The sequence below is a fragment of the Otolemur garnettii genome, unplaced genomic scaffold (genome assembly GCF_000181295.1).
Source record: "Otolemur garnettii isolate 467f Iridium unplaced genomic scaffold, OtoGar3 scaffold00197, whole genome shotgun sequence".
Lineage (NCBI taxonomy): Eukaryota > Metazoa > Chordata > Mammalia > Primates > Galagidae > Otolemur > Otolemur garnettii.
In genome coordinates, this window is record NW_003852592.1 from 2066361 (window position 1) to 2080388 (window position 14028).

At 52.1% G+C, this 14028-nt stretch overlaps 1 protein-coding gene and 1 non-coding gene across 5 annotated transcripts in view; both read left to right on the plus strand.

The window, feature by feature from the left end:
- The window catches only part of NINL (ninein like), a 76617-nt gene that overhangs the window by 4197 nt on the left and 58392 nt on the right, over positions 1–14028 (plus strand). For 2 of the 4 annotated variants that reach the window (XM_023507672.1, XM_023507673.1), the window contains exon 2: positions 6080–6188. The gene's annotated coding sequence lies outside the window, so the exon portion shown is untranslated. Of the gene's footprint in view, positions 1–6079; positions 6189–9841; positions 10110–14028 lie in introns of those variants that run through there. The other 2 variants (XM_023507674.1, XM_023507675.1) reach the window with 1 other exon arrangement.
- Positions 2944–3049, plus strand: LOC111721888. Its single transcript, XR_002770883.1, has one exon. It is a non-coding gene; the product is annotated as a small nucleolar RNA U13 (small nucleolar RNA).

The following is a 14028-nucleotide window of genomic DNA, read 5'->3' on the forward strand; positions in this document are numbered from 1 at the left end:
ACGGGGGCTGCGGCTCTGTGGGCTGTGTGCAGTGGGTGTGTATACGGGGGCTGCGGCTCTGTGGGCTGTGTGCAGTGGGTGTGTAGACGGGGGTCATGGCTGCAATGGGCTGTGTGCAGTGGGTAGAGATGGGTAGTGTGTGTACTGGGTGGTGCAGTGTATGAAGCCCTGTGTTTGGTGGGTGATTAATGGGTGTTTGTGAGTGGTGAGCTATGTGCAATAGGGTTGTGTGTGGAGGTTTGTAGTGTGCTTTTAGCAAGATTGTGTTTGTAAGAAGTAAGGGCTGTGAGGGGAGGTGAGGGTACTGCATGCCGAGTGGGGCGTCATTGGTGTGGATGTGTCTGCACATGCTGCGCTTTGTGTTCAGGGGTGTATGTAGGGAATGAGGTGAATGTGAGTGGTGGGCCTGTGCATGTGTGAAGAACAGATGTTCTCTTTCCTGGGTGAAAACATGCCTGGGTGAGAGAGAGACAGAGACAGTGGCAAATAGAGATGGAGAGAGATGGAGACCAGCAGAGACAGGCCTGGAGACACAGACAGAGGCCTGCACTCTCCTGTGCCACCCCCACCTAGGTGCCAATTGCTTCTTTGCCACTCATTTCTCTTGAGCCCCCAAACTCCTTCTTAGAGGGCCTGTCCTTGGCCTCTCAGAGGCAACCTCTCCTGCTGATGGGCTGGCAGCCACCAAGTAAGCCCAACCATGCAGGTCAGATCCTTCCAGTAATTTGGGACTTGGAGATTCTAGTCTCCAAGGGGGTCCACTTGGCCTGGAGATGAGCCTCTTGGCCAGTGGGAAGGGCACAGAAGTGGCGGGGACTATGGAGGACCCAAGAGGGGTGGCCCAGGTGATGGCCCTGCTCATCAGGTCTGCAGGCAAAACTGCGGGGCTCCTCATGTGCAGACTCAGCACATTCCACTTCTGGTGGGTGAACGCTTAGAAGGCCAAATGAGGTGAGCCACAGTCGAGAATGTGTGCTGTGGGGGGAGAGGAGATGTGCATGGGCATCCAAGGAGGGGCAGGGGCCCAGACCCCAAATGGGGTGATGTCTGGCACAGGGCTTTTAAGGGGGCAGGAGGCTACCGGAGGTGGTAAGAGTAGAGCCCTAGTCCAGCAGCACCAGCATCTGCAGGAGGGGGAACACATGGCATGCAGGGGAAGGACTAAGGGAGGAGAGAGACAGAGGGCAGCAGTCCACAAGCAAGGAGCAAGGCGTGGGGAAACTAGACCTGCTAACACCTTGACCCTGAACCTCCAGCCTGTGAGAAATAAATTCCCATTATTCAGCTGCTTGGTCTGTGTGAGTGGACGACAGACCACTGAGAGAGGTGATCACTGTCATGCCCGTGCAGGGCTGGTCCATCTTTTATCCAGCCAGGCATGTGTACATAGGAGGGTGTCCTGGGCACCAGGTGTAAAAGCAGCCCCGGCCTGCCCTCAGGGAGCTCTCAGAGCCCTCATGGGGCTGCTGGCAGATGGCTGTGCAGTCAGAGCCTCAGGGTGCCTGTGACTCAGGCTCCCAGGGATTCCTTGGCCAAAGGCCCTGGACCATGTGTGGGTGTTCTATCCATTGGATCCTTGGGACTTGGTCCTTTACCCCACTGGGATGCAATATATACCCTCTTCAGAGCTCAGAACTAAATGAGGGTGCTGGTGATACTAGAATTTCTTCTTCAGTAGGTCCTTAGTCTCAGGGATTCGAAGAATGAATCCACGGACCACAGATCCGTGGCAAGACAGGATTTATTTTACAAAAAAGAATATAGAAAAAAATACTAGAGCTCCTGGCAGAGAGAAAAACCCAAGTGAGAAAAAAAAATCTCCCCTCTCTGCTTGGGTTCTTTGTCTAGGGGTATATATAGTTGCATGCGTCCTTTGTAGTTACATTAGACCAGGACTTGGTAACAAAGAATGGATACAGGCCCTTCCTCTGGGGCAAGGTGAATGAATGCACTAATAAATGGATACAGGCCCTTCCCCGGGGGCAAGGTGAATGAATGCATTAATGAATGGATACAGGCCCTTCTGCTGGGGCAAGGTGAATGAATGCACTAATAAATGGATACAGGCCCTTCCCCTGGGGCAAGGTGAATGAAGGCATTAATGAATGGATACAGGTTCTTCTGCTGGGGCAAGGTGAATGAATGCATTAATGAATGGATACAGGCCCTTCCCCTGGGGTAAGGTGAATGAACGCATTAATGAATGGATACAGGCCCTTCTGCCAAAATAAAACTTACTGAAGGAAAAGAACACCAGGCACAGTGGCTTAGGCCTATAATCCTAGCACTCTGGGAGGCTGAGGCAGAAGGACTGCTTAAGGCTAGGAGTTCAAGACCAGCCTGAGCAAGAGTGAGGACCTTAAAAATAGAAAAAGTAGGCTCGGCGCCTGTGGCTCAAGCTGCTAAGGCGCCAGCCACATACACCTAAGGTGGTGGGTTCGAATCCCCAGCCCGGGCCCGCCAAACAACAAAGATGGCTGCAACCAAAAAATGGCCGGGCGTTGTGGCGGGCGCCTGTAGTCCCAGCTACTTGGGAGGCTGAGGCAGGAGACTCGCTTGAGCCCAGGAGTTGGAGGTTGCTGTGAGCTGTGATGCCATGGCACTCTACCCAGGGGGATAGCTTAAGGCTCTGTCTCCAAAAAAAAAAAAAAAAGTAGGGCAGTGCTTGTGGCTCAAAAGGGTAGGGCACCAGCCCCATATGCTGGAGGTGGAGGGTTCAAACTCAGCCCCAGCGAAAACTGCAAAAAAAAAAAAGAAAAAGTAGTTGGGCATTATGGCGGGCGTCTGTAGTCCAAGTCACTTGGGAGGCTATCACAGAAGGATCACTTGAGGCCAGAAGTTTGAGGTTGCTGTGAGCTATGAGGACACCACTGCACTCTAGCCTGGGTGACAGAATAAGACCCTGTCTAAAAAACAAAACAAAACAAACAAAACCAAAAGTAGATTCTTTGTAGTTCATAAACATAATGACTAGATTTTCATGCTCCTGTATGAAATGTGCCTCCCTCAGAATTTGTAAAGGTGATGTCAGCATATCACCTGTCTGACATAAAATTTAAAAAAAAAGGAACTATCTTGTGGTCATTTGTCAAAGCATAGCATCCAGGGTGATGGGCATTTCTCAGCTCCCTATATCACACTGGAATTCACATAATGAGCTATCAAAGAAAATGAGACTGTCTATATCATAGAGAAAAACTATACTTCTCTACCCTGCATTAATTGAAACCATTGCCAGAAGCAAAATCAACAATATAATTCAATAAAGTAAGGAAGCCTCACTGCCTACGAGGCTTTTAACCAGTTGTCGTGGGGGTGTAAAAGCATAAAACTCACTGTTCCTGACTGTGGGAGTTTATAATCTAACTGGGACTCAAACAAGTAGGATCTCCTAGTAGAACTCTAGATAGTGACACCGGACTTAACAGATCAGGACACCAGAATGAATGGCCCCAGACAGAATAGGCCGACTTACTCAGGGGGTGGAGCAGGATGCAGGGTCCACGGGGTCTTCTTAAAAGAGGACAAAGTTGAGCACAGACTTAATGAGTGGATAGGCGCAAGTGGATGCAAAGGAGACTTGCAGGCTGGAGGACCAGGGAGCTCCCAGGAGTCAGAACATACACGGTTATACTGGAGCCAGGGGTTCATGGGGCCAGCGATAGGAGTTGGAACGGGGCGGGGCTGGGGGATGGTGCTGAGATGTCTGTGAAGGATGCTGGACAGCAGTTGGTGAATCTGGATTCCTCCATCCAGCAAATGTGGAGCTATCAAAGGGCTTGGGGAAAGGAGTAGTGATCAAAGCAAGTTCTTGGGAAGCAGCAGCTCACTTTGTCATAGTAGATAGAGTGATGGGAGGAGGGTTTGGGAGGTACCTGTGGCTCCATCGCGGTGATGTGGGAAAGAACTCCTCATGACCCTGACGAGAATGTAGCCATTTTGGGAAAAAGCCGGTGAGAGAAAGCAGGCCAGAAACTAACTGCATGATCACCGCAACCCCTTCACCATTCCCTAAGATGCTTCAAGGCCAGTGTTCGGGAAACAGCTGAACAGTAACTTTTCCTCTGGCCCGGGCTGGTGGCCAATTAAGGGAGTAACTTCTAGATTTGCTCTGAGTGCAAAAATTAAACTCCCCTTGGGGACCTCCCTCCCACATTCAACCCTGATAAGGTGGAGGGAAGCTTCTTTAAACTGTGTGAAATGAGCTGACTCCTAGTTGACCCCACTCTGCTCTTTCTCTCCCCTTTCTCTACTAATAAAGCCTTTCTAATCCCTGAACTGGCCTCCTTTCCTTCTCACAGACCTTCCTGACTCTACCCTGTTCCCCTCAGGCAAAGCACACCTTACATTGGGCGGGGGGAGAGACTCTCTCTCCATCTCAAGGGTCCACTGACCCTGGTGAGAACTCTGGAGCCAGCCTCCCTCTCCATCTCAAGGGTCCACTGACCGTGGTGTCCTGCACATTCATTGCTTCTCTTCCTGATGACATCAGCTAGTCCCTGCTGACATCAAGTGTGCTCTAAAGACAGAGTGACCAGAGATTGATAAAAGTTTTCCAGGGGATAAGACTTATCAACTTCTCCATAGAGTTTCCCTAGGTTCCTGACCTCTTACCGTTAGTTTTTTGTTCTAAATCTAGGCTGAGGGTAAGATGTTAGGTTTCTAAATGAGGGCTCTGGAGTGTACCTTTGAGCCCTGTCTCTGGTTAATAAATTGTCACAACTCCATACCCAGTTAGCAATTCACAGTGAGGACAGGGAGCTCAACTTTTCCCTAACCCACCAGATAACATGGCAACTTCACTTTCCACTCATGTGAGATGGCTGGGAGGCATTTCTGATGCTCATTTCTGTCTCACTTCCCCCTGGAGTTCCTTTTCCCACTAACGTATCAGCTCTGCTTATTTTGTGCCCATCTTTCCAACTGAGTTTCCCATGGGCATCTTCAACAAACCGCTACTTCTCTGTCTTCATTATCTGACTGACCTCGCCTGGCCACCCAGTGTGGCTTTCTCCCACTTCTCTCTGTCCTCTAAGAGTTGATTCCTTGTGTCTGGAGGACGGGCAGTGATGGCTGTCACATTGGGCTGTGCAGGTGGTCAGGTGTGAGGGGGAGGTGGGCACCCCCGTCAGCCTAGTAGAAACAGCCTAGGAACTTAGGTTTACTGACTGCAAGGCTGAATTAAGTAAAGTAAGACATGTGAATGTCCTTCAACAAATGTCTGGAAGGCTGCTTGTCAGCTGCGCCCCATACCGACTTCTCTCTGTGTTGGTTACTCTGAATCAGAATGTTGGTAATCCCCCCCACCTATCGGCGAACCCACTGAGGGTTCCCCTAACATGCTCCCAATGGGCAGAGCCAACCCAAGCAGTGTCTTCATATTTCCCCTTTGTCTGCTGACTGGGTGAGTGGAAATGGATGCTAAGGAGAAAACTGTGGAATATGCAGAGTGGACGTGGTGGTGGAGTGCCTGCTCTGGGTGGAGGGAAACAGGGCAGGAGACTGTAGCTAGACCAGCACAGGAGTGATGAGAACGCAGGAGACGATTAGTAGCAAGTGGGGCAGGACACACCAGAGACGATCTGGAGTGACTCACAGTGGCTGTGACAGGGTCTGGACAGGACCCTGGAAATGGAAAGGGGGGTATTAGTGAAAAAACTAGTAACATTTGAATAATGTCTTTCATTAATAGTAACATGTGCTGATGGTTAGTTCCTGGTGTCAGTGACTCTACCATGGTTGTGGAAGATGCTAATGTTAGGGGAACCGAGGTGAAGAAGGGAATTGTTGGTACTTTTTCACGTTCTCTGCATATACAACATTAATCTAAAATAAAACATTTTTACAAAGAAGAGCTGTCAAGGTGTGATGATGTAAGGTACAAGAGATGATCAAGATCAACTCCAAGGTTCTTTCTTGAACAAATGAGATCTGTGTAGGACCCAGGGCCTGGTATTTCCCATGTTTAAATCATCAGTGTGGACAGCTCCCATTCTCTGCCCTGGATGAGCACCCGTGATTAGCTCACTTACGCTTGGTGCACCCTGCACACTGGCGCGTTTCACATTTCACTTCACAGGAGAGAACCGAGGCCTAGGAGTTCCGCAAACAGCTGCAGATGGCACCGTGATTTGCGTCTTCTGACACAAGTTTGTTCTCCATGTGACGAATGAAAGCTCAGATGGAAGGTAAGAAGCACTGGAGAAAAGACGACCCTCACAGAACCGAGGGTCACAGACTGGGGTCCACCAGGGCCGTGGCTGTCTGTCCCAGCTGGACCAGCTCTGCCTGGTGTCCTGGCACTTGCCTCTCGTTGGCTGCCCTGGGTCCTGGGCACAGCAGAAAGGATCCAGCCTCACAGTAAACTAGGAGGCCTCCCAGCCTAGAGCAGGCAGTGAGTGCTGCTTACCACTGGGCGCCCTTTACTCCTATGAAGTTTGCCACTTGGAGGCACCTGCCCTGGGCCTCCCCTGTTCCCAGAGCCTGCCCTCCCTCCGGCTTCCTCCTCCCCCAGGCAGGGAGCCTCATCCTCACAGCAGTGGAATCCTATCCTCAGGCCAGACTGCCCTTGAGCCCACTCTGTAATCCTGACCTATTGTTATTATGCTAGTAAGACTTCATCTCCAGATCCCAGCTGGGGGACACCATGAGGGCAAGTCTCTGGGCAGCCCCCCCAGACACAGGAGCGGAGGCCTGCAAGGGTCAGGTACTCTTGCCCACAGGAAGCTCAGAAACTGGCAAAGAGCCCAGCAGTATAGAGGTGACTGATGGCAGGAGGGAGACCAGTCTTATTGAAAATGAACATGTCTGTCCTGGGATGGCAGAGTGCAGAAAGCCAGGGAGAGGTGAGGGGGCACTGGCAAAGCCTTAGAGAAAAAGTGCCCAGGCCCAGGGTCTGCCTCCCTGTTAGGGCTCCAAGAGGCCCTGATGGGCTACCGGCTGCCTGTGGAGCCCAGTGCTGGGCCCGGAAGGGAGGGGTCCTCAGAGGGCTTGGGGGTAGAAGGTACACCTGGCTGCTGTGTGGGCAAGCACAAGTACCTGAAGTTCAGCAGTCCCCCTTCCATGGTCTCAGGAGGGACCGGAGGGCCCAGCACCAGGAGGTGTGGTGGCAGGGACCTGACACAGAGAAGACATAGAACTTGGCAACCACATAAGCATGAGGAGGAAGGGGTAGCTCTTACCAAGACAGCGAATCCCCTTGAGAGGAGTATGCTTCAGGGAAAGAGCAGTGTTTCAGTTTGAGGCTTGTCGGCCAGTTGAGTTTGAACTGTTGTGGTTCATGGAAGTGGACTACCCAGTGGGCTGCTGGGTGATTGAGGCCAGAGCAGAAGAGGGTGAGAGCCAGAGTGAAAGCAGGGCTGGACACATGGAGGAGGATGCAGTCTGCACAAGGCTGGTGACTTCAGTCAGGGGAACAGGACAGAATCACCCAGAAGAGAGGCAAGGAGAGCTGGGAGCCAGGTCCAGAATGCCGTGACAAACATCAATTTGAGGACGGGGAAAGGAGGCCCACGAGGGAGCAGTGAGGAAGCCGTGCAGCGTGTGGGAGGATAGCCGCTGGGAGCCCGGGGACTGTGCGTGCCCCAGAGCCTCCAGGTCAAGTGAAGATAAACTACTTGATTTGGTCACTGGGAGGTCAACCGGGTCATTGGTTCACTGGCAAGAGCAGTTTCATTGCAGTGTAGGGCAAAGAGGAGCTCCCCGAGGTGGGATCTGGCACCGAGCATTCTGCAGAGTAATCAGACATGGGACCTGGAGCCTCAGGAGCAGCCTGTGAGGACCACAGTGGCCAGCAGTGCCGAGTGGACACGATGGTGACGAGGTGACAAGGTTCAAGAGAGAGGCACAGGACTCTGAAGGCCCCAGTGGCACTGAGTATGGGAAGCAGGAGAAAGGGATGCCCAAGCTCTCTGCTCAGAGACCAACCAGTGCCAGTGTGGATTCCAGGATCCAGGTCAGACAGTGGACAGTGGCTTGGGGCAGCTATGGGACTGACAGCGTGTTGTTTTACTTCTTAAGCATCAGTTTCCTCCTTTTTTTTGGTAGAGACAGAGTTTCACTCTGTTGCCCTTGGTGGAGTGCCGTTGTCACACAGCTCACAGCAACCTCCCACTCCTGGGCTTAGGCGATTCTCTTGCCTCAGCCTCTCAAGGAGCTGAGACTATAGGCACCCGCCACAACGCCCAGCTATTTTTTTGTTGTTGTTGCAGTTGGCCAGAGCCAGGTTTGAACCCACCACCCTGGGCATATGGGGCCAGCGCCCTACCCACTGAGCCACAGGCGCCGCACCAGTTTCCTCTTTTGTAAGATGACACAGGTGCCACTATGGTATAGGATTGCTGTGAGGATTCAAATAAGCTCAGATGTAGAAAGAACCCAGCACAGAGTTAACTGTAGTCACTCAACCCACAATCTTGTAGTCACCCTGACTTCTCTTTCTGTTTTCTGCAACCCACGATCTGGGGGCTCACCCTGCCCACTGGACCCCTTAAACTCACTTTATCCCAAATCTGGCCTCTCACCACCTCCAGCCTGGGCCTGGCCACCTTGCCTCTCAGCTTGACAATTGATATGACTTCCTAAGGATGTCCTAACCTCTCCCTTTGCCTCACACTTTTTGGAGCTAATCACCTCCTAGTAGAAGTCAAGTCCTCCCAAGGGCAGCACGACCCTGCACCCACCTGCCCGTCTCTGTCTTCTCTCAGCTGACACCCACACCTCTCACATCACCTTCCCTGGCCCTCCGGACTACCTGCAGACTCCAGCCCCAGGCCATCTTCTTGCCACCCAACCACCTCTCTTATATGTATTGTTAAAGTTTCAAAAATTGTCTTCCAAGTATAAATTACATAAAGGGCAGGGAATTTTTGGCCCCCAGTTGTCACTGCTGAGTTCCCAGCCCATAAGACAAGGCTAGCACTGGTAGGTGCTCGGCAAACACACACGGGTTGAATATCCCTTATCCGAAATTCTGGGGACCAGAGTGTTTCTGAAGTCGGGGTTTTTTTTCGGATTTTGGAATTTTCACATATGGTTAAGCATCCCTGACCTGAAAAACCAAAATAAGAAATGCTCCACGAGCATTTTTTTTATTTTTAAAAATATTTTTGTATTTTTTGATTCTCTAAAACCTAATTACAAACAAGATGAGCATTTCTTTTAAGCGTCGTCTAAGCCGACAAAGTTTTAGATTTTGGAACATTTCGGATTTCAGACTTTTAGATTACAGTTACTAGCTGAATATATGCTGGAAAGATGAGGACCTCATTTTTTTTTTTTTTTTTTGATATAGAGCCTCAAGCTGTCCCCCTGGGTAGAGTGCTGTGGCATCACAGCTCACGGCAACCTCCAACTCCTGGGCTCAAGCGAGTCTCCTGCCTCCACCTCTCCTGTCGCTGGGACCACAGGCGCCCGCCACAACGCCCGGCTATTTTTTGGTTGCAGCTATCTTGTTGTTTGGCAGGCCCGGGCTGGATTTGAACCGGCCACCTTGGGTGTACATGGCTGGCGCCTTAGCCACTTGAGCCACGGACCTCAATTTTATGTCTCCTAGTTTCCGTAGTTGTGGATTTGGGGTATTAACCCGGACTAGCCGGCTTCCCGGCTTTCCAGAAGATGCTAGACCGAGAGCTGCGCACCGCCCAACCCCGCAGAGCCCACGTTGCGCGGGAATCAGCGGGACGCGCAGAGGCTTCCCGGGGGGTCCCCGTCGGCCGGGACTCTGGCCCCGCCCCTCTCCCTCGGGCCTGCTCCGCCCCGCCCCTCTCGGGCCGCCCCGCCCCTGGGTCCGCGCTGGGCGCGGAGAGGACGAGGGGGAGGCGCCTGGAGGCGGCGGGGAGCTTGGTGCCGGGGCCACCAACACAAAGAGCTGCCGGCGGTACGGGGAGGCCCGCGGCAGAGGGGACGCCCGCTGCCCAGGTCAGCCGGCGCGCGAGCCTGTGCCCCAGGGAGCCCGCGGCAGGCACCAGGTCTGCGCCCCGGGACTCTGGACACGCGGGGTGGGCCACGTCCCGGCAGCCGCCTCCGCCTCCCCGGCGGCGCCTGGGCTCTCACACCCGCCTCCAGGAGCACAGCCGAGGGCGCTTGCTGGGGTTCGGGGCTCAGGCTGGGTAAGTCCGTGGTGGTTCCTGCCTTCCGTCACCCTCGAGGGCGGGAAGGTGTGGTCGCCACCCTGAAGTAACGCGCTCGTGGGAGCCCGGCTGTTTGACCCAAACTCTGAAAACCAGGTCTTAACCCCGACCGCGACGCATCCGCGCCTGGGAGTAGAGTTTGCGGTTCTCCAGTGCTGGGACCCTAAAGCCCCGGCGTGCGGTCTGCTGCCGGGTCTGGGGCTAAACGGTGAGCTGGACCGGACTGCCCTGGGTCCCCACGACCCTCGCTGTTGCCCGCGCAGGTCCCGGCCGGGGACCCTTCTGCTGGCGCTGCCCCCGTCGTTTGTGGGACCGAGGGCCCTGCCCCCCACCGAGCAGCTGCTGGCCTCGAGCTCCACGGAAGTCTCCTGCCAATGTGATCCCTTCCCACCACAGAGCCCTTTCCCCGCGGCGTTTTGTTGTATTTTGTTGCATTGAGTTTGCACTGGGAAGGATGGTTTGAAGCGAGGACTCCGCTCTCCGGGGCACAGACGTCTCTTGGGAGTCCCGTGTTGACCTGGTGTGCGCAGTGTCTGACCTCTCCATGTTTGGAGCTCACAGGTCCTGCGGTTGGTTGTACGGCTTTAGTGCCTCGCTGGTGGGAGCTCTCTGTGGGGAAGTGAGGAGGGTGGCCTTGCTTCTTTCTGCGCTGTGAGACTGAGACCACGCTTTGGGACCAGGAAAGAGGTCCAGGGAAAGAAGCTGCAGGTGCCTAGGGAAAGGTCAAGGGCTGCTCAAGGTCAGTACAGTCGGGAGTGATGGAGAGGGACTTATAGAGGCCTTCGTTGTGATTTTCAGGTTTTTCATGTTGGATATATAGTTTGTTTCCTCTTTTTTGAGGCAAGGTCTTACTCTGTCACCCAGGCTGGACTGCAGTGGTGTCATCATAGCTCACTGCAACCTCAAACCCCTGGGTTCAAGCAGTCCTCCTGCCTCAGCCTCCCAAGTAGCTGAGTTACAGGTGTGGGTCAAGATGCCCCAATAATTTTTCTGTGTTTAGTAGAGATGAGGCCTCACTCTTGCCTGGCTAGTCTTGAACTCTGGAGCTCAAGCAGTCCTCCTGCTTCAGCCTTCCAGAGTGCCAAGATTACAGACATGAGCCTCTGGCTAACTTTTTAAAATGTAAACGTGGCTCAGGGCATTGTTAGGGTCCCTCTGAGCACGTTCTCTCACTTTGGATCTATGAACAAGTGGCTGTTGGACATCCATCTTCTTCCCTGACTCAAGAAAGATTTGGAAGCAGGAGGCAGAAACAGAAGCAGTTTCTGGGCCTCACATCTGAACTGGAATTTTCAGAGGAGTCTGGAATGGGGAGGGGCTCCCTGGCTGGAGGGAGGAAGCACCTCTATCCTGGAAGGGCATTGCCCGAAGTGTGGCTGCTGTGCTGCTCAGTTCTTGGCTGTTCTGTACATAGTTGAGCAGCTGTGTCCCCAACTGGACTCTAGGTTTGAGTTAAGTCTAACAAATTGGAAATTCAGGCTCAGAGCCAGAGATTTGGTTAATCACAAGCAGGAAGCAAAAACTTTGAGTCAGACCCTACCTGGGGCTATTTGGTTGAAGGCTTTTCTATCCCCCATCCTTGGGGTGACCTTGAGCCCTCTGGCTTCGGTTGTTTGCGAATCCACAGGGCCTTTTATGGGAGAAAGGAGCTTTTAGAATAATGTCTTTCCTGCATCTTGGGCTGTCTGGTTATACTTTTGTTGCAGGAAGATGAGGCCCAACGGAGAGAAAGAGCACCCAAACACCATGTTTATAAGAGGAAGGGCTTCATTTACCTGCTAGGAAATTATGGCATAGAAGAATTCCAAATGGCGGTGCTCCCTGACTGGCTTGGTCTTTCCCTTTTTATGGACAGAAAGTTCCAACCCACAGGTACCTTTTCCATTGGCCAGTTTGAATTAAGTGGGAGATGCTACTCCAGCCCCCACAGAACTACAGGATTTCACAGAAGTGGAAATTTCCAAACTCCAGGAAGTTAAGTTTACAAATTCCCAAGAGCCAAGTCACCATGGAGAGGCCCCTGCAGGTGTATCCTTATGGTCTCCTTGAGAAGACCTGTTCTCCTGGACCTCAGCCTTCTCGGGGATCCTCTCTCCTTCTCTTTTCTCTCTCAACCTGGTCGTCCTTCCTCAGACTTGAGAAGGATAATGGTGATCCCCAAGTGATGCTTCTCCTTTCTTTAAGAGTGTGGATAGTCTCTCTTGAGTTAAAATCATTTGTTAGTTTCTCGAATAAACCAAAGCCCTCAGGGACCTCTGAGGCACTCAAGTTTGAGAAGGTCTACTAATACTAGTTTTTGTGCTTTGATTGTTATTTTGTATTTCATAAGAGGAAAATGCCCCGTATTTTTGTAATGTGACATATCCTCTCATAACCCACATACCTTATTTTGGGATTTACTTTGTTGAGTCAGGAATGATTTTGGTTTGTTGGAGTTTCCCAGAGTGGTTACTGTTAAAAATATTTGAGGGAAATCATTCTTCAAAATCTCTGTATTTTTAAGCCTCCGGTAGAGAATTTCATATTTATAAGTGTACATCAGTCAGGATGTTTTAACTGCCCAGTAATGGAAAACCCTACTCAGTCTGGCTTACACGAGCTGGGGGGTCCCAGAAGAACAATTCAGGGCTTCAGTATGGCCTGCTGCATGGCTGGATCAGCCTTTGGACACCCAGGTGGCTTCTCTTCTGTGTCTGGCATCTTAGGGGAGAGGATGTTTAGCTCCTGTGGCTCTCTAAAGAAGAAAACGTAACACCAATGCCCCCCAGCCAGGTGGCGTTTGAATCAGTTCCTGGGATGTGGGGAGCCCCCCCTTTGCCTGCTGCTGCTCCCTGGAGCAGGGTGGTATGGGGATGGGGACAGCAGGCTTTGGGTGCCTGGTCAGTGGAGGGCTATGCAGGGCTTGCCACATAGTTAGCATGTCACCTCTACCAGGGCTCCACACATGACTCCTGTGGTCATGGCTGGCAGCGACAGAGCCCAGGTTTCTTGGTATTTTGTTTTAAAATTTTGAACAAGCATTCAGTATGTGCCTGGCACCATTGTCAGTGCTTTTGGTAAATTCTTTCATGTAGTACTCACAGCTGCTGCCCCCACCTTGCAGGCAGAGAGTTGAAGGGTGAGAGAAGTTAATAATATGCTCAGGTCACATAGAGGTTGGGGTGCCCTGGTCTGGGCAGGCTGTCTGCAGAATCCATGCCCCTGACTTGTAGGGTGTGGTCTCTCAGTATGTGGGGTCTTCACCAGCCCTCACTGCCTCAGAGCCACTAGGTAATTTCTTTATCTTAGAAAAAAAATAGTGCATTCTCAGTTTGGTAAATGACTAAAGTTAATGGGACCCTATCTGCATGTGCAGGGTGAGGGGCAACATGAGAATTGCTAACTCAAATTCCTATTTTATTTTATTTTACTTATTTTTGCTTGAGATTTACTGTTCAAATTTTAGCCTCCTGATGGGGGGCACTGAGGAGGACGCACCTCGCCCCTGGCGTTCCTGCCAGCCCTGCTGTCACCTGGAGCAAACTGCAGGGACACTAGACAGGCTCTGAGGGATATTCTACAAGATACCTGGCCTGTCTACTCTTAAAGATTTTCCAGGTTTGCAATATGAGGACAGACAAGGAGCTGTTCCCATTTGAAGGGGACCATGGGGACAGATAGCTGCACACAGTGCTGACTCGAGGTTGGCACCTGGACTGGGGTAGATACACATCGAAGTATTGGGGAATTCAGGGGGACAAAGTCTGACACCTAATCTCAAATGGGGTGGAGGAGAACGTGAAATGGGCAAAGTGAAAGCAGTTGGTGAAGCCAGCCTGGTAAAGGAATATTCAAGAATTCTTTGTATTGGCTCGGCGCCTATGGCGCGACCGGCTAGGGCGCCAGCCACGTACACCTA